The following is a 20,967-nucleotide window of genomic DNA, read 5'->3' on the forward strand; positions in this document are numbered from 1 at the left end:
TGCGCGCATCACATGACCTATCACGTGACTCGTCACAGCTTTAAAGCGCACTGCCATCCACCCTTGCGGCGGTAAGCCTGGAGGAGACAAGCCCGCTGGCTGTTGTGCAGCTGTTTGGCGCTGGAGGAGCGCGCACTAAAGTTAGATAGGAGGCAAACTGACCCTTGTGAGTACCGTCTATGAAGAGTGCTAAATCCGGTGTAATAGCATCAGTAGACGCATTTGATAAGATCACGACTGATTGCTAGGCTTTAAACTGAGCTTCCTTACAATCCATAACATTACACATCTAGGATGGTGGATTGCATATGACCTTTGGCTGTAAGCGTGGTTTGCTGGAATAGCCCCATTTGGGTAGCCGGAGTATCTCTTCGGACATTGGACACAGAGTGGATGCTTATGGAACTTGCATTTTTATGCACAATTGTGCTTAATATATTACCTGGTTTTATTGAGGTGTAATTTGTTGATTTTATTCTCAAACCAAATGTTTGGCAGTTTGCATAAAATCATTTTTCGTATGCTATATTGCTCGAGATTTATATAAGTGATTTGTTAAAGTGTATTGCCGTCCCGCTGCTTAGTCGGATAGTGGGAGAGCTGGTGTGACTGTGAAGTAAGGTGCTTTGATTTTTGTGTATTTTCCGATTTATTTTTTGCCCTTCGGCAATTGTTCTATTTTGGTGTTTATTATGTCACGGGTAATAAAATCTTTGAAAACGGGCATGCCAGAGCATGTAGCAAACACATATAATCTGGTCTCCCCCACAACCAAAAAAGCTTTACTTGCTAAAAGACTCAAGGACAATAAAGACAGAAAGCGGGCGAGTTCTGAAAATTCAGACATTCGCACCTTCTCTACATTTAGACGTTGTGGGGGGGGGGGTTGGAAACAATTACTTCTGTTCACCCACTAAGTGAGACTAATAGGCTGTCCGTTCTAATGCCTTGCCATTGATAGAAGTACCAATTACCTCAAACATACTCTCAAAGGAAGTAGTGATTGATCCAAAAGCATGTCCTACAAATGTACAATTACAACAGACAGGGAGAGAAGTAGCGGATGCAACACTTGCATTATCTTATATAACAGGAGAAATAGGTACTTCTCAAGTGTGTACCAGTGCCGACCTTGCAGTAGAAGTGCATGCGGGGAAATCGCCATCGGCTGCACCCACATGCTACGTTGCAGCTCAACATTTATTACGAGCTGAATATGGTAAACTAACAGCAGTGGGTGACTTTAGTGATGATACCTTAGCATCTATGAATGCGTCAAGTCCTCATGACCCTGAAACACAAGAGGTTATGTATATATGCTCTAATACGGGTGACTTGATACAATTCGTTGACAACTCGCATATGCATACATCTGCCTGCGTAGAGAATGCACAGACACAACTTCCGATTTCCCTGGTGGAAAAAGAAAATCCAGAGCTATATAAATCTCCAGTACTCTTTGAGAAATCTCCATCTAGTATATCAAATCTATCATTTGTAGCCCCAACACCCAGACGTACCAGGTTCAATGAACCGGATAATAATCATCCGTACTTTATACGTGATAGTCAGATGCCATATAAAGATACTAGGTTTTCTTTTCCTGAGGCTCCGGCATTAAATAACACACTGAGTGCTATGAACACGGCTCTATTATCCTTTTCAAAATTGTATGACTCACTAGAGGAAAAGAAATGACATGCCAGACTAGAGAAGTACATTTCATGTATTCTCTACTTAAACAAGAACAGCAAGTGCAAAATCTATCATCTCGTCCCCATACATTGAAGCCTATAAACCAATACACCCAAACAAGTGTTTTTTCTAAACAGGACATGATAGAAGACTTGTTGGTAAACCCAGCAAAAAATTCCAACCTTCCAGCAGATGCCGTTCAGGAATTAAGTACACAACCGGTACTACTTAACTCGGCGGAGGTAACCCCGAAAGTGCAAAGTGCCTAACATATCACTCAGGGCGCAAGTATTCACCAAGTCCCAGCTGAATTAATCAGGGTTACCCCGAAAGTACAAGGAGTATCATTTGCACCAATGTTCACCAATTTGAAAGCCCAGCCAGTAGTCCCTACTTGGCATACTGAGCAGGTTACTGATCTTACAACTCGACCATTAATTATTAACAGAAATTCTGGGTTGAAAGTTAAAAAGCCTGCGAAACTAGTGATCTCGGCTAAGAAAAAAAGGAAACTGAATATAAACCTTCAAAATCAGCTTAGGAGAACAGAAGCCCTACAATATAAACCACTTGACGACCTGCTTGCCATCGCAACACCTTTATCTCAAAAACTAATGGAAGATGATACACAGGCCTCAAGTGGGGTTATGTCCACTCAAACTACAGCTGTAGATACGGCGGCCTTGTCCAACTTTTCATCCGCTGAAACAGTACAAGTCATGAGCTCTGCAGTAGCTCCGACTAAAACTTTAGTCACACACGGAAATGCATCAAACTCCACTGTTGATATCTAGAATTTACGAGAAGATATACGAATATCTTTTGGCAAACAGTCTAAGATAAATGATGCCTTTGTGCAGTCCTACACAGCTCCAGTTAATGAGTGTCAAGCTAACAAAATACATGGTACTCTTGTAGAAGTGAAAAATGTACATGTAAATAATACTGATGGCATGTTGCAAGATCTGCGTGAGGAAATACGAGCTTCTTTCGAAAAATATACCAGAAAAAATGAAGCTCTCACGCAAACCATTAGGTTAGCCAACCAGGGCATACGAAGAAATTCTGATCAATATAAGCAAGATACTCATAAAGAAGTGCCTAATATTGAGCTTCTGTTAAAAGGTCCTCAAATGTTACAAATAACAGCACCACATGAGTCTGCTGGGCAGGGAATTGTGGCTCCTCCAACTGTTAGTAGGCCACTTAGGGTCCAACAGAGTGAGCATGACCCCGGGATGTCCAGGCATGTTGGTAAAGGCCAATATAAACATCATCATCACCTACTCATCAAATGTCGTGGTTACCCTTTTGCCACATATGATCTCAATCGTGCTAGCTTTTTTAATATTTGTGCAGAAATTACCGCTCTCAAAGACATAACATCTGCAGATATCAGTTTAGTTGAATTTGTCAATGACATGGATCTAACGGAAGCACGATTGTTTATTCAATCAAGGGTTGTGCTAAACACCCTGTGGTTAGCGCGAACGGCTTTTTACAATCTGGGCTTTATTCTAACACAAGATGTGACCATCCATGACATGAATCAAATGAATATTGATCGCCCAAAAATGAGAACATATGGTGACAATCTGTGACATCTAAGAGAGGGCGCACCCAAAATGCTTGGGCAGCAGATAATTGCAACGCGAGATCATAACAATCCCAGACGATGGTTTCTATTAGCCTAATCTCCTGGAACACAAGAGGTCATAGACATCTAATCAACAATAAGAGCAAGGAGCTCTCTGTTTGACATACTCGTGCTCCAGGAGACATGGCTTCATACAATACCAGTATGGGATCAATATAGCATATTTGTGGTACCCGCTATAGAGCAGTCGAAGTGACGTCCCATGGCTGGCTTGTTAATAGCATTCAAGAAGGATAAAAATCTTGAAGTTATTTGGCATAGATCTCCCTCGCCCTGTTTCCAATATGTTAAGATCCAGCATGGTCAAAGCTTTTGTGCTATTGTGAACATATATAGGGGGGAAAAACATCTGTCCTCTAAGGTCTTTTTTGAGAATCTGACCCTAATTCTTGATCAATTACTGTTGGACAATACTATCGTCAACACATTTATAATAGGGGACCTAAATTTGCATTTATTATCTTCTAAAAATCATAGGTCCATGCCGGATGAATGTCGTTGGTTGTCTGATGACTGATCGAAATTTTGTCATGGTCAATGGTTCTCTACAGGGAGATGTGCCTGCAAAAACCACATGGCACAATGCTGGTAGCCATGCAACTCTGGATTATATCTTTGTGAATGCTCATTTTTTTAACAATATAACCATGTTCAATGTCAAGTCAACTATTCTGAGTGATCATAGTCTACTTCATTTGATATGCGATTGGCCGGTAAACAAAAAACAATTTTATAATACTAATATGTCCAATTTACAGGTTAATAATGCTGGCAGTCGTATGAAATGGTCTTACTCGAAATTATGCCAGTATAGAGCGATCTTATCTGAACTATACTCTTGACAGTGAATGTGAGAGTGGATGTTATGTACATGCTATGCAGCTTTTTCCAACTCAAAGGATTCACCTAAAACGGGGTAATCAATCTCACCTTCATGCCTTTGACCTCAAGGTTAAATACAGGAAAGAGGAATTAAGGAGGAATATAAAAAAGCTATCTGTTGCATATGGTTTGAATCCACGGTCTAAACTGGAGCACATAAACAACTAAAAAACGAGTACAAAAAATGGTCGAGAGGTCGGCGTGTCTCCCAATATCAGCATGATGGAGAGGTAATGCTGAAACAGATTGTCCTTAAATCATCAGGGGGCATTTGGGCCTTGTTAAACACAATCACTATTAAAAGTCAGACTGCATTACAAGTGAATTCCATTTCACAGCAGTGTTGGAGAGCCTTTTATGGCAACATATATAGTACACCATTTGCAAGTATTGGTTTAAATTGGGTTAGCATTGTAGGCAATCATAAGGTGAATTTCGACCATGATGATGTACTCTTTTTTTTATATCCAAATTGAGTGTCTCTAGAGCTGCTGGACCAGATGGTCTACATAATGCTTTAATAAAACAAAATTGTTATCTATGGTCGGATATACTGTACCATATGTTTAAGCATATTATGGCGACAGGTTCTGTACCCTCAAATTGGAAAACTTCGATCATTTTGCCAATTTTCAAGAAAGGAGATAGAGCAAATCCGGCCTCTTACAAACCTATTGCCCTGCTAGACTGCCCTGGAAAAATCTTTGTTCGCATGATTTTGGCTGAGTTTAACAAATGGATAAATCATCTAAACCACAGAGATCCCTTTCAGACAGGATTCGTCCCCGGTTTAGGCACAGCTATCAACTTAGTTGCCTTGCATGCCATCATTCAGTTAAATAAACAATGTAAACAACCAATATATGCGGCCTTTGTGGATTTTAGGGCAGCTTTTGATCTAGTTCCCAGGGAACTACTCTTTAAAAAATGGATGGATCTAAGGTGTCCTTGGTTCATACTAAAATGGATCATTGAATTACATTCCAATACATCAATTTTGATTCGTTTGAATAATGAAGGGTTGTTGTCTGAACCCATTGAGACCTCATGGGGGTTGAAACAAGGATGTTTGTTGGCCTCTGCATTGTTTAACTTTTTCCTACTAGACTTTGGGGCCAGTTTCAGGGGGTTGACTGTTGACCCACCAAAATTGTATGGAGCAGCCATTAATTGGCTTTTATACGCCGATGACATGGTGCTATTGTCTAAAACACCAGCTGGCTTGCGCATCATGTTAAATGCGCTAGACATCTATGCTCAGAAAAATTGCATCAGTATTAATACTAAGAAAACACAGGTGATGCAATTTGGTGTTAAAGGACAAAAAACATGCCAATGGCAATTACAAGATACTAATCTTTTACTTGTAAAGTCATATATATACTTGGGAGTATGTGTGAATGGTCACATGATTGACAACCCGTATGAAAAACATTTACAATTGAAACATTTGAATGCTTTACCTCAAATTCGAATCATTCGGGCAAAATACTGTAAAATTTCCATAGACCCCATGACTATATATTATAAACAAAAATATGTCCCTACAATCCTGTATGGGTCAGAAACAAAAAAATGTCAATCCTATGTTTACTGGTCCAAATATGAAAGTAACTTTTGGAAAAAATCACTCATGCTGTCTAATTCCGAATCTATGCCGATCATTAGACATGAATTAGGTCTAACATCACTTTATGTAGTGTATAAATGGAAAGTTTGCCAATTATATAGAAAATGTATTATGAAAGATAGTACTAATGGCTTGCTTACCATTATATCTCTATCTACTGCTGTCAAATGATGACTTTGCGAAAATATGGCGTCAATGTGCCAAAAATGTTTTCCAGGGAGCTGATGTCTCTGAAATTTTACTTATTGAAAATCCAAATAAAGCTATAAATACATTTTGGAGATCAGACTGGATCAAGACTCGAGGGGCTTGTATGAACATTCAGAAATTTGCCAACAATCCCTTTGCCTTAAAAGCACAAGGAGTCGTGGAAAATTACTTAAAGCAGTCTCCTAATCCTAATTGTCAGACGGATTTTCTCCGCTTTAGATTGAATATCTGGCCTACAAAAGAGATATTATACAGATGGAAGAAGTCATCTGCCCAGGCATGTCGATTCTGTAACCAAGAAATCGAAACATTGAAACATCTGGTAGTTGAGTATGTTAGTCTGTTAACAAAGAGGTTATTTTACTTCAGACATTTGTTTAATGAGACTGTGATTATCACACATGACCAATTATGGTTAATATTGCTCGGAGGACATTCAAAGCGGTTAAGATATGCACTTGTAAATTATGTAAACACATTAGAATTTAGGTCATGTGAAGACAAGGATGGCTAAGAACTGGAAATATGTAGATGTATTTATACATCTATTATGTATGTTAAGTTGAACATCTTTTCGAGTGAACAATGATTAATTTGTAATCACTCTAAAAATGTTTTGTTTGTACTATCTAGAAATTGAATGTTGAAAGTGATCATTTTTAAATTTTGTAATGTTGAAAGGTCAGGTTTCTTTTACTGATCAAAACAACAATAAATAAAAAAAATAAAAAATGGTGCTATGGATGCTGAAAGATTGTTTGGTTGAATAGAATCTGGCCTGCCACAGAAATTATATGGAGGGCATAAAAGACTGAAGAATCCTTGTTGACCAGGAGTTCTATGGCTATTAGAAAAACTGTAGCTTGAGAGAAGGATGAAATAAATGTGATATCTGAGCATGCGATCAGAATTATTCTGGGGAATGAGGTTGAATTGAACTGTTATTGTGAGGTCCTTATTTTTTTTTGTTTAGTTTATTACAAACTTTAAAAAAAGAAAAAGTACAGGTTGTTACATTTCGATATGAACCCTTCTCTGCTTATTCTTATCTATAGAGAGGAAGAACAAGTATCCTCGGTGTAGTTCATGTCGCATGGCCAGTACAGTTTTGAAGTCTCATTAATTTGTTTTGGGGTTGTATATTTTGCGAGCTTGATGGTCATTGAAATAGGTAAAAAGGCTCATCTAAATATTGCACAGCAGCATTTGGAAAGAATGAAAGGTCCCTCTTCTGTAGTCCTCACTGTTGCTATTCATCAATGGTTCAGTTTAATTGCTCATGTCGGACTATTTTTAAGAAAAAAGAGCAGTCTCAGATTTTGTGCTAATAGGACGATGGTAATTGGTTAGTCCGAGGATTGAGATGGTGAGCGTTTTTGTGAAGGTGTAATGAAAACAAGTGGTATGTAATTTTATTATGCCTTCTGTTTTTATAACGTTTTTAAAAATAGAACATTCTGTAATATCTAACCTATGTATTAAGTAGCCTCTCAGTTTTCTAGCAGGTTTAGTATGGTTATTTAATTGTTTGCGACCTTAAAGGGGATCTCTCCCTGGCTGCCCTGCCAGGAGGCGTTGGCCACAAAGGTTGTTATGCGAACTCAGCTTTGTGGCGGTATTCAACAACCATGTACGGCTGTTTTGCCGAAGTAAATTACTCTGTAGTAAATTAGTTCAACAAAATCGCTTTGTTGGGGCAGTAAATATGTACGTGCTTTAAGGGATAATAGGTATGGGCTTGGAGTGGAAGTGGGGGCTGAGGTGAATAGGGAACAGCCCTATTTTTTTTAATTTTTTTTTAAAACGGCAAAACGTTTTGAAGTGATTTTTGTCTAAGTAAATTACCGGGGAGTAATTTACTTCGGCTAACACAGAACTGTATTCAACATGTACGATGCCTCTGGGACAGCTTTGGAGAATAGGAGTCCTCACTCACATTAGGGCATATCCGTGTGAGTGAGCCACACCTGTCTGCTAGCCGTAAACCAGAGAATGGCAGGCAAACACAATGAACATAGTGCTGGAAAGGTCACCTAAAAGATGACTCGCCTCACACTGGGCCCTCATTCGCACGAACAGTGCAGTGGACAGAGGATTAGCGAGAGAATGTAACCTATAAAGCAGAATCTATTTAGCAAGACCTAATGCAGCAATGAGTTAGGGCGCTTACAGACTACACACTACTACTGGCATGGATCGAGGTGCCGATATGGGTCTGCCATCAGATGTTGAAACCAAGATTGAAGAAGTCGGGATTTGGGACTAAAGGTAATGGTTCCAGAATTGGGGGCAGCCATCTCGCCAGTCCTGCACAGCAAAACAGCTGCAATACAAACAAATCGACTCATTTGGAGATGAGTATTGTTTATTGGGAGGCGACAACCTCCAAAAATCCTTCTGGTTTAAGAAAGGGCTAAAATCCTGGAAAACATTTATGGCACACCGGGAAGCTGACATGCCAGAAGATACGTGCGTGAACAACGTCCGCATCTTTTATTTGCTAATGAAAGTTTTTTCTTTCGTGCACAGTTCACTTTATGCATTTGTTTATTTTTTGTATTGTATAACGTGCAACTGATGGAAACCATTTTCCCTGCACAGCGCCAGGTGGGTGAGGGCAGAAAGGAGAGGGAGAAAACACAAAGGAGTGAGGAAAGAGTGATGGTTCAGAACTAGATCATCCGTCGCCTTCCCGTAGCCCGAATGCCACTGACACATAGTTCAAATTCTGCGTTTTTAATAAGTGCCCAAGTTATGGTAATCCTCAATCACATATTTTGCATCTGTCTTCTGAAGGGAAGGTGGTTTCATAGTCAGAGTAGCTCATCTTAAAGGGGGTGGTATAGGACCGGGGTCAGCAAGTGCCTATTGATCACAGGCTGGAAAGAAACTCCTTTGAGGAAAGCCTAATAGAATAGGAAGCTCTTGAACATTTTTCCAAAATGTAGGTCGTCTTCTTGGAGATTGAGGTTCACTGTGAGCGAGATCCACAGCTTGGCTGCTACATGCACCGCCATTCTTCCTCTTGTTGATGCATTGTTAGATTTGGCCATGCATAGTTAGCCTATTCCGGACTACCTGAGTGTCCTGATGCTGGTGCGTCTGGCCCACAAGTCTGATGGGTACAGTGGGCAGGATCCCCATATGGCCCATGATTTTGCAGGTAATGTTTTGCTTTGTGGGAAGCCAGTGAAGGGATTTCAGGGATGTGTTGATCTGGTCCTTTTTCTTGTGAAAGGGGCCAGACTGATGCTGCCTGATTACGTACAAGTTTCTAGGAATTCTTCGGGGCCCAACATGTACACTATTGTAATAATCCACCGAGCTTCAAATAGGAGTTGGCTTTATTTGACACATCATTGAGTGTTGGTAGTTCATATAACCATCATGCGTCTAGCCAGAATACCTTCCACGTGGCGTTGGTAATGTAGCCTGCCCCTTACCCCAATCCCCACCCGTTCAGATTAAGCCTTTCTGTAGGGCAAAGCCAGCATAGATAGCCTTAAATTACCCTTTGCATCGGACAGATGTCCTCAAGCTGTGGCAGTGAAGTAGCTGGGCACTGGGTTCCGACTGCGATGCAGCAAAGGAAAAGCACCCCACTTCAACTGCAGGAGGCACCCCTCAGGTAACGTAGGGATCCCTCATGGTTGTGTCTGTACACTGGTAGGAAACCAAGAACCAGTTAGGCTACCTATGAAACCTTAGTCTAAATTAGTGGGTGTAGACCCTCCTGAGTGGGCACCTTCCCATAGAACACCTTCACATAGGCCCTTTAAATTCTCACTAGAGGGGCTCCCAGACCTTTTTGTGAATAAATTAGTTATTCAGCCTGCCCCAGGAGCCCATTCATGTGGACTCTGAATTTTCCTTTACTCTGAGCCAACCAGTGTTCACCTGGTGCCTTTGTCTTCCATTGCCTCTAGTCTTGGTTTATAGTTAGGGTCTGTATCGCATTCTGTATCGCATCGCATCCTCTGGCTGTAGCCTTAGGCTCCCCTCTCTGTACTTTGGCAGCCTGGTCCAGTGGGGTGCCCCTTTTATTCACCTCCCAGCCATGTGTAGTAGTTCTCTCTGTGTTGGCATGCCCCGTTTGTCAAGGCCTATGACTGCATCAGCAGGCCTCGAAAAATCTTTACAATCATTCAGACCTGCAGGTCGAGTAACTTAGTTTATGTTCTCGATCAAAGAGAAATTCACTCTACCCTTGAACTTGATGGAATAATATTTTTGTATGGAAAAACATGGTGACTCATGAAGAAAAATTAATAGCAATGGAAATGTCCCTTTTCAAAAGTTTCCTCCACCTAACGCTTTCCAGCAAATGTTTACCGGGAAGCACGATGCTGCAGTTGGTGTGAGTCTGCCATTCAACTAAAGGTGTTTATTTGACTGGCTATTATGTTGGACTTTTAGGACCATACACCCACAGAATGGTTCAGTTATGAACAAATGCAGTAAGTTTGTTTGTTTTATTGATTTATAAAGCGCATCACCCCCCTGGCTATCTGGGCGCATTACAAGACATCTTAGATGCAACAAATGTGATACAGTAAGGTCATAACAGTGTAAACTGGATACATACATAAGGCATGGAAGAGGGGATATAGGCTATAAACAAGGCAAGTTCAGCAGAATAGCAAAGGCAATAGAACATATGTAAAACACAGAATTTACAGAAGTCGAAGGGCATGTGCATAATCAAGAGAGGCATAGGTAGCGGTCGCTAGGAACTCTAGACACTTCGGTGAAGGATGTAATTCATGGATAGCCATTTTTTTGTGTTGGACCTGAAGCTTTGAAAGGTCTGAGTGGAACGCAATTGAAGGGGGAGGGCGTTCCAGGCTTGGGCTGCTAAAACAGGGAACCTGTTGCCCCCAGCTCTTTTTAGGTTGAATTGTGGGACTGTGATGCAGAAGGAATTGGCGGCCCTAGTGGATCGAGATGAAGTTTTGGGGGATGATTTTGTCTTTTAGGTATTGTGGCGCTACATTATCGAGGCATTTATTGTGATTGAGACTGTTTTGAAGAGAACCTTGTCCTTGGAGAGCCATTTATGATTCCTTCTACTTTCAGAGATTTGATCTCTTCTTGGGATGCTCAAGGCGGCTCTGAGAGCATTATTTTGAAGTATTTGGAGTTTATTTAGGATTTGTTTTAGCACCTGCATATAGTGCATTGCAGTAATCAAGTTTAGACAGGATTAACACTCTTGCTAGTATAATGCAGCTATTTGTTGAGAGGTAGGGTTTGCAAGCATGTATAAGCTTCCAAGTGTAGGACGTGGCCGAGGCGGTCGCATTGACTTGTTTACAAAGGGCCAGTGTAGAATCTAGTTAAAACCAGAGTTTTGGTTTCCTTAACAGTTTTGATAATGTTACCATCAATACTAAAGGAGGAGTATTGGGCGTCAAGCTTATTAAGGTTTGTGTAGGCGTCTAGTATTAGGATTCCAGTCTCCTCCTCATTCAGGCAGAGGCTGTGAACTGCCATCCAAGCCTGAAAGTTGAGATACATTTTATTTAGTAGGGCAAGGTCAGTGTCATAGTTCTCTGAGAGTGGTATAAGTATCTGAGTGTCATCTGCGTAGTTTGTGTAGATGACACCCATATGATCCAATTTGTCAAACAAGGGCTTGGTAAATACATTATACATGGTCGGGGAGCTCCGCATATAATGGGCGTAGGGTCTGCAGCCGCAGAGGGAGAGAAGACTCTCATTGATCAGTTGCTTAGAAAGGATTTAATCCAGTCTGCAGCTTCTTGAGAGAGGTTTGCTGCTGTTGAGAGGTGTTCACACAGAATGTTATGGTCTACCAAATCAAAGGCAGCCGAGAGGTCTAGTAACAGGAGTCGTGCGCATTGTCCATCTTTCATTTGATCAATTTGCAGTTTCAGATCAATCAAGGCAGTTTCAGATCTGCGGAGTGGCCTGAAGCCCGATTGTCTAAGCCCTAAGAGATTGTTAACCTCAAGGTATTGCTGTATTTGGAGGTAAGCCGTTTTATCAATAATTTTAAGAAGGAAGTGGACGGTCGTAATAGGCCTGTAATTAGTAGGGATAGTTGTGTCTAGTGAGGCTTTCTTGAGTAGGGGCAGAACCCATGCATCCTTGAGGTTAGTTGGAACCTGACAGGTTCTAAATGAAGCATTTATAAGTTTAGTGATAAATCGGGCAAGATCTCTAGCTGCTTCTTTGATTATTTGGGCTCGGCATAGGTCGCCTTGGCATCTTGACGGTTTAAGGGAAGCAATGATCTTTTCTATTTAGCGATCGTAACTTGGGCAAATTTGAATTCTTTGAGTTTGTTTCAGGGAGGTTTATTTTTTTAGATGCCTGGGAAGTGTCTGATTTAGGAAGGTCGAGTCTTTTGGCTGATATTTTATTTTGGAAGGTGGGCATTTTATTAGAGAGCATTTTGTATGTCAGTGCACCATTCTTTGTTTTTTGGGCAAGAGTCATCAGGGGCTATAGGTGATTCTAATTCCCTCAGGATTACATAAAGTTACTTGGTGTTGGAACTGCCCTTCTGAATCCTATCATTATAGGTTTCTTGTTTAGTTCTAATTATCTCAGTGTTGTAGTTAGTAGATAGTTCATTCACCTTATCTTTATTTTCTTTAGAGGGTAAGATTTTGCAGATGGCTTCCATTTTCCTTTTTTCTAGTCGGAGGGCTTTCAAATGAGGGGAGAACCAAGTATTAAGGTGAGCTTTTGGTTTACTTTTTCGAAGTGTAAGTGGTGCGATGGAGTCAAGGGGTTGGGTCATGGTGTTATTGTACAGGTCGACAAGTTCTGCTGGGTCTAGCGATTTGGAAGCGTTTAGTGTAGGCAGCATGATAGGCATCAGCTTGACGGTGGTGACATTTCTTTTGTTTCCGGTTAGAAGGGGTGGGAGCGTGATTTTAGATTATTGGCTTGCCGATAGGCACAGATGGTAAAGGAAATTAGAAAGTGCTCTGACCAGGTCTGGGGTTCGATAGTTGTGATGGAAGTTTCACAGTTGTGGTCGGCCACCCAATCTAATATTCTGCCTTTCTCGTGGGTCGGTTGGACAATTCTTTGTGTGAAGTTTAGATCAGTTAGTGCGTCAGCAAGTAATTTAGCAGGAAGGTCATTGGAGTCTAGTAGTCACCGATTAAAAACACCTAACAGTAATATTTGGGAGGTGGGTTTGGTGTTTGACAGTATGGTGTTTATATCCTCCTCGAATGAGCCAATAGGGCTGGGAGGTCGGTATATTTAGTGGATAGTTAAGGTGCTGGTTTTAGAGGTGGCTAGTTCATTAGCTGTAGGTTTAGCCGCAAATAACTTAATCCATTTGCTAGGGGTAGGAAAGTCTGTTGGGTTAGTAGGTCTAGTTTGGTTTATGTGGTAGCTACTGGTACCAGTAGTCAAGATAAGGGTTAGAGACTATGCTGCAGGCCTAAGCCATCAACAGGTTGTATGAATTGCTGGTAAATGCACAAAACTTCAAGTAAGCCTGAATGCAGTATGGAAAATTATAATATTTCAATCATGAATGTCAGGTCAAGGCATGTAAGAAATTAAGTCGATTAGTTATATAAGCAGAGGCCTACCATAATACAACATACAGTAAGAATGTCAAATCCTTGTCATTAGTTCACCAGATTCACTGGTACATATCAGAAACATTGCATTAGAGTATAATTACAATATAATTTGGTCTGAATGGCGGGTCTATACATGCATAATATCAGATAACCTGCAGTACTGAAAGCATTAAAGTCATACGGTTGTAATAACCCCTCCTATCATAATCATGTGGAGAGCATCAGAAAGCAGCAGGTGGGCGTAGTGGGAGTCACGCCTAGAGTGCTTAATAGTGCAATATACAATGAATTATAGTAAAGGGTTGGCAGATCTAAGATGGCTTGACACAGAAATATGATCCTACCAAGGTGCTCTTAGGCCAGGGGGGTCAAAAGAGACAAAGCAAACAGAAACATGGCGATCTGTTCTACCAATAATCACAATACTTGTGCAGTATATGTATGAATAGCGAATAGCAATTAATGGCAATGATATCAAGACCAGGGTGATGTGGTTCAATTGTCAAGGCTAATTATAGGCGGTGATACCCGATGGCAAAGACTGCATGGTGGACAACGATCGATATGCGCTCGGGCAATTAGTTCGCTATGAGGCAATGAGGTACATGATACATGGAAGCAAGTAATCATGTACAATGAACCGGTCAGTGCTTTCGCGGGAGAGCCTGTAAGGAAAAGGAGATACATACGTCTTGAAGTCAAAAGCCAGCTCTAAATTAGTCTATAATGAGTTGGCGGAAGGTTAGGCTCCGACGCATAGGGAAGCATAGGTCACTTCTTACCATCGGGGTGGAGGCACTTTCGAATTGTAGGCTGCTAAGTAGAAGCGTTTAGATGAGGCAGAGTCACTGGCGCACAGCGCTTGTCGGGTTCTGTCGGGAGCCTTTGTTGTTGCCTTCGTTGGGGGCGGCTAATGCCTGCCGGTGCCCCACGAATGGCAATAGGGTGATGTTTGGCCAATCAGGAGGCTGTGGCTTCGGTCAAATGAGGAAGTAACCACAGATTAGAAATGAAGACTAAGTCTAGGCGGCGGCCATCTTAAATTAACATACTATGCGGTTTGCCAACACGGAGCAATGTGCACGGCGGAAGGCCCCCCCTCCTCCCCGGCCCCGCTGCTGCTTTTCAAGATAATAACAATTGATGAGAACATAAATACAATAAAATGCTATGGTCAGCGTCGCTTGAAGTAGGTCGAAGATGCTGGCTATAGGCAGATCCCAGAGGCTTACCTCACTTTTCTAACGTGTGAGAGAGGTGGCTAGGCTGCTCCAGCAGCCTTAGTGAGACAGGAGCTCCTGCTCCAACCTCGGGTGGCGTAATGATGAATCAAGGCTCAGTCAGGAGCCTTTGTTGCTTTAGTTGGGGCCGGCTAATTCTTGCCGGTGCCCCACGAATGGCAATAGGGTGATGCAAGGGACTAACTCATTTTGAGAAATTAGTGTTAGGTTAGGGCTGATCACAGCTATGGACTTTTTGCATGTGAATTGGGTAAACCTTTGGGTAAATGCAAGGGACAAATGCAATAAATGTAAGGGATGAACGCATGTTTAGATTACAGGTTAAGGGCTGACCACAGCCATGGACCTTTATCACATTGCCAGTAGAAAGGTGAAGGGCATTTTTGCAAAATGAGTGGCAAGCTTAACGAATTTTAGGTGAAAAGATGTTTTTCATTTGTGGATTTTAGGGCAATGATAAAATGTCATTGTAGAGTACCGTAACAATGTTTGGGTGAGATATATATGGTATGCTGTGGAACCCCCCTGTGTGAGGAGGGGTTACTGGCTTGTGGCGACACCGCGCCAAGTGTGTGTGTGTGTGGGTGTGGTATGGAGTGGGACCCCTCCTCTGGTGTGAGGTGTGGTCACTGGAATTTTTGGATGTATGGTATGGTGGGGAAAACCCTGTGTGTGTGGGGGGGGGGGTTACTGTTTTGTGGCAACACTGCGCCAAGGATATAGAAATAAGTGAGACCCCTCCTCCGGTGTGAGGTGTGGTCACTGGAATTTATGGACAGTGTCTGTTCAATCAATCTGAGGCAGCGAAGAGATGCAGTTGCATAAAGGGGGGACACCTTCGCAGTTAAGCGAAAGAGAAGTGAGTATGTGAGTAGAGTATGGGCAGATGGGGGGGAAAGGGGGACGCCTTCTGCAGAAAGCCAGAGCACAGCCAGAGTTTAGGGAGGGCGCCCTCTGCCTTTTCTTTGAGGTGCACCTCTCACAAAAAAAGCCCAATATGAGTGTTCCCTGTATGTTTTCCTCCTGTGGATTTGTGTGTGTGAAGAAGGGAGGTGTGTTGTGATGTGCTTGGTGTGAATGCAGGTGTTTGACAATGCATGAGAGAATGTTGCTGTGCCTGAGAATGTTTAGCTGTGAGTGTAGGGATGCCTGTAGTGACTGTTCCACTGTATGTCAGTTGGAGAGCCCCAGCCTGGGTGATGGGACCCAGTGGTTCATACTTGCCATCTTAAAGGGACTTTGTGTAACATGAAATAAAGCTGACTAATGGAACCTACCCAAGGTGTCTTAGGATCTTTTATTACAGGCCCATTTGGTTCGAGAGTAGTTTACACATAGGCTGCAATGTCTGCCATATCTAAACGGCCCTTGCACCAAATGGCTGATGCCGAATTGGCTTTTGCGCCAATCTGGCCACTCCAAAAGGTGTTCTGCAGCAAAAGTGGTGCACCAAAACGTCTGCCGCCAAAATGCTTGTGCCAAACGTGGCGTACCATTTGTGAATCTGCTTAGAATCGCATCCTTTGCATAGGCCAATATTTGGTGGTAGCTGCACAGTAGTCCATATGAAGTTTCGAGGTTCGAAAAGGGACGTCAACTGGGCGTGTTTGTAATATTATCCCTAGTGTGACATTGACTGTACCTATGATTCCTCAGGCGTCAAGGTACCTCAGGTTATTTGTTTCTGACAAGAGGGAGTGTAAAGTGTAAGCGTGCAGAGGTAGTGATTATTAGATGTGTGAAATATCTGCTTTTACCAAGAACCTTCGACACCAAGAGGGGAGGAAGGGTGAGCGCATGTGAATCTAATCAGATACAAGTCTCAGTATTACGGCAAGTAATATTTGCCTTCTGAGGCTTGTGGATTTTTTAGAATCGCATGCATTTCATAGATCAGCGAGCAGTACTTTGTCGAAGGGAGTGGCTTGTTTGAAGGCAGCAGTACAAATAGATGTTTTAACTACGCTTGTCCCACCTCTGTATCATACTTGGAAACTGTGTCTAGGCAGTAATGTTGGGTGAAAGTGTGGACTGAACTCCAAGTGGCAGCTTTGCAAATGGCATCTAAGGACACATTTGCTATGACAGCCGTGTGCCTCCAGTTGAGTGTGCTCTAGGCTTGAATGGCAACGTTCTCTTAGCAAGAGAATAGCAAAATTGGATGCAGTTGACAATCCATTTTGAAATTGCTGATTTAGTGATTAGGGTCACCCTCTCTTCTTGTGGGTATGGATCCCAAAAAGTAGGTAATACATGACAGTCCTGCGTACATCTAGTGTATGAAGGCTTCTCTCTGCTGCGTTTGTGGGGTGTTGGAAAAACACAGCAAGTTCTATAGACTGGTTCACATGGAATTTTGAGGAAAACAGTGGGTGTGTACGTAGTACTAACTTGCCTTTGTAGATAACAACAAAGGGATCTTGTACCAATAGTGCTTGTAGTTCACTGACCCTTCTAATGGATGTAATATCCACTTGAAAAGCGGTCTTGTATGTGAGATGTTTGAGTGGCTTTGTGCATAGGCTCGAAGGGGGCACCCATGAGCCTTGTAAGTACAATATTTAGGTCCCAGCCAGGAGTAGGATTAGAATTCGGAGGGTATAATTTTTTGACAACATCCATTAACAGGCACTTTCAACCACAAAACTTTGCTTTGCAAAGTGGTGTGTGCTGAGAGAACAGCTAGGTGTACTTTTAGTGAGTTAAAGACTAAGCCTGAGTCTAACAGATATAGTAGATGGTGTATTATATTTGACAGTGAACATTCAATTGGATTGAGTGAACGTGTATTGTACCATAACACAAAATGTTTCCAGTTGTTAAAATAGCAGTGTTGCATGTTTGGTTTACGTGCCTTTTTAAGAATTTCCATACATCTTTGGTCTACGTTTAAGTGTGCAAATTCTATAACCTCAGGAGCCTCGCTGCTAAATTCAATGTCTAAGGACACGGGTGGAGTGTCGTCCCTTGATCCTATTTCAAAGAAACGCGCTGGGGCTAGGTCTGTGTTCGGCTGGGGCCTCCCTCCGGAACAGCCTCCCTGCCATTCTGAAACTTGAGGAGAACCATCCCTGGTTACGGAAGCACCTCAAGACCTTCCTCTTTGCTTCGGCCTTCGCTCCTCTTCTCCCATGCTGATCTGTTCTGTCTTGGCATTGTGCACCTGGTTACCCCCTGACTTTCAGGCCCAGGTACCTGCTCACTCTGCCACCCACCCGCACTGCCTCCTGGCAGTCTCTTGCACTGTGGTCTGTATTTGTAACACTATACCCCGCCACACCCCCTTTTTCTGCACTTACCAGACACACCCTGTCTGTTCCCTTAAACCTAGCACTTGTCACTTGCTGGCTGTACTATCACTGTTTGTTGCTTTTTAGTATTTATTTATTAATTATTTATTCCTTTGCTCAGCACTTTCCACTTCTTCCCCCCCGCCCCTCAGATGCACTTTCCCCTTTCCTTCTCCCATGCACTTGTGCGTTCCCAATGTCATTGGGCCTAGTAAGATCATTGTTTTATTCTCCCTTGTTCCCCTCCCTTGCTTCATTGCGCTCTGAAACACTTGTGTGTGAGCGCAATACGAATAAAATATCAATATCAACATGTTGGCTGGGCACGGTTTTTACATGGGAGGACACAGGTACATCATCTGCAGGCGTGAGAACCATTGTTGTGCCCACGTAGGAGCTATCAGGATAAGTGCTGCTAGTTACCGGTGTAGCTTGTAGACTATTTTGCTGAGAAGAGGTGTTGGTGGAAAAGCGTATGCCAATTTCCCTGACCAATTCATTGATGGTGCGTTCCCTTTGGAACCTTTTTGGGGAAACCATGACGTATAGTCTGAGCATTAGTGCGTTCTCCTGAGTAGCGAAGAGGTCTATTTTTAGGAACTCGTGTTCTGAAGGTTGCACTGCACTTATGCTTAGTGAGTCTGCCATAGAATTAAGTGCCCCTGGAACATGTTGGGCTAGGAGGAACATGTTGTATTTTATTGCCTAGAGCCAAATGTTTTGGGCTAGTTTGGACAGCCCGGGAGAATATGCCCCCCACCCCCTTTTTGTTTATATAAAACATGGCTGTGGTGCTGTCTGTCGGGATGAGGACTATCTTGTGTATTAGCTGTGCTTTGAATGCGTGAGGTTCTTTGAAGAATGCCAGCAGTTCTAGAAGGTTGATATGCTTCTTGGTTAATGCCTGTGTCCACACACTGTGTGCAGTGTGATGGACAATGTGAGCTCCCCACCCTGTTAGGGATGCATCGGTTGTAAGAGTGGCTTTGATTGCTAGTGTGTTAAAGGTTTTCCCTTTAACAGGTTGCCTTTGGACTACCACTGCAGCGATTGAACTAGAGGTTGTGAAAACACCACTAGATCCTCCCACATACCGCTTGCTTGTGACCATTGTTTTGCTAACCATTCTTGCATTGGATGAATGCGCAGTTGGGTGTGTGACACTAGATCAATGCAGGAAGCCATCATTCCCAAAAGGCGCATTGACTTTCGCACTGTGACTGGTGTTTAGAACAGCATGTATTGGACCTGCTCGCTGTAGGGGAAGACTTTTTCCGTTGTTTGTTTTGATTAGTGCTCCCAGAAACTGTTTTACTTGGCTGGGCACTAGACTTGCCTTTTTCTCATTTATGGAAAACTCTAATTGGAACAGTAGGTTGACTGTTAGCTATGTGTTCTCTAGACACCTTTGAGGTGTGTCTCCTGTTATTAGCCAGTCGTCTAAGTGAGGGTACACGGCAATGGACTGCCTTTGCAAGTGGTTGGTGTGAGAAACCTGAGGGTGTTCTCACTTCCTTCTCCCAAACTTCCTCTGCTCAGGTGGTCAGGGTAAGACCATCACTTTTGGACCCCAACCGTGGGGGTGGATATGTGAGGGAAGATCAACTGAGTGGATACATTTGGGGACTGGTGGGAGAATGTCCTCAGGTGAGATACTGTACTCCCCATTCCCTTTTCATGATGAAGCTTTGATCCTGGAAGCTTTTATAGGCTCATGTCATCAGACCCCCTTTTCCTCCTGTCAGGGGGACCAGTGGAAACATCCTTATTGTAGCAAAACTAGAAAGTTCACTCCCGAAGGACCTCTCTCTCTATATGGGCCAGGTAGAATAGAACCCTTCAAAATTCTTAAAGTGATTCCCGGACTCGTCATAAACAAATTGGAATCCCCCATATCACGCAGTCCCAATCTCTTCCACACACACACACTCACACTATGACCCTAAAGTGTACACCATTAAGTCTGGAACGAGGAAGGACTGACTAGGAATAATGCACACTTGTAGTGAGGTTCACCACTGTGGTACTGAGATGAGAAAGATGCATATAAAGGATCAGGCATGTCCTGTTAATTGGTGTAATGAGGGTCAGGCAAATTATTTGCACCTGCAACCTATTGGAAGGCTACAGGTGCTTAAAAGCAGGCCCCAGCAGCAGAGCAGGGAGAACCTGCTTGGAGAGAAGGTGGCAGGCGTGTGGCGAGAAACAGCCTGGATCAGGAACAGCATAGAGGTCGCTGGGTGTTCCCAGGGGAGGAGAGAGGTGCCGCAACCCGAGTGCGAGACACGGAATACTCATACCGGGGTGCTTTGGGGTGAATGCAAGACATTTAATGTTTGCAAACCAGCAAAAAGCTTATAGGAATGGAGAAATACTGCATTGTGAATAAGTTGCCCAGTGTTTTGGGACGTACAACGAAGGACTAATGGATCATGAAAAAAGGTGGCAAGTATTTTGTGTAATACAAGGACATATATTGAATATCAAACTAAAGAGAATATATGGAAATCATGTGAAATGATAGCACAAGTGGGAAACGAATAACATGCTATGTTGAAAGGAGTGGAATTTGCTGAAAGCATTAAGAAATAAAGTGCAAGCTGTCATGAATATTTATGAACTGAATGAAAAGCAAGTGTAAAAAATAGGTTGTTGAATTCAGAGGGGCAAGGTGGGGGAAAGAGACCCACACCACCGAACAAGGTGAATGTAAGTTGTGGAAAAGCAAAAAAAAGACTGTCAATATACCGGTGGCGATTAATCCCCAAAACTGCTAAAGAGAAACAAG

At 42.6% G+C, this 20,967-nt stretch overlaps 1 protein-coding gene across 1 annotated transcript in view; it reads left to right on the forward strand.

The window, feature by feature from the left end:
• Positions 1–20,967, forward strand: part of OSBPL11 (oxysterol binding protein like 11) — a 719,530-nt gene that overhangs the window by 443,098 nt on the left and 255,465 nt on the right. The gene's annotated exons all lie outside the window — the stretch shown is intronic.

Source organism: Ambystoma mexicanum, chromosome 9, assembly GCF_040938575.1.
Source record: "Ambystoma mexicanum isolate Mex_15411 chromosome 9, UKY_AmexF1_1, whole genome shotgun sequence".
Lineage (NCBI taxonomy): Eukaryota > Metazoa > Chordata > Amphibia > Caudata > Ambystomatidae > Ambystoma > Ambystoma mexicanum.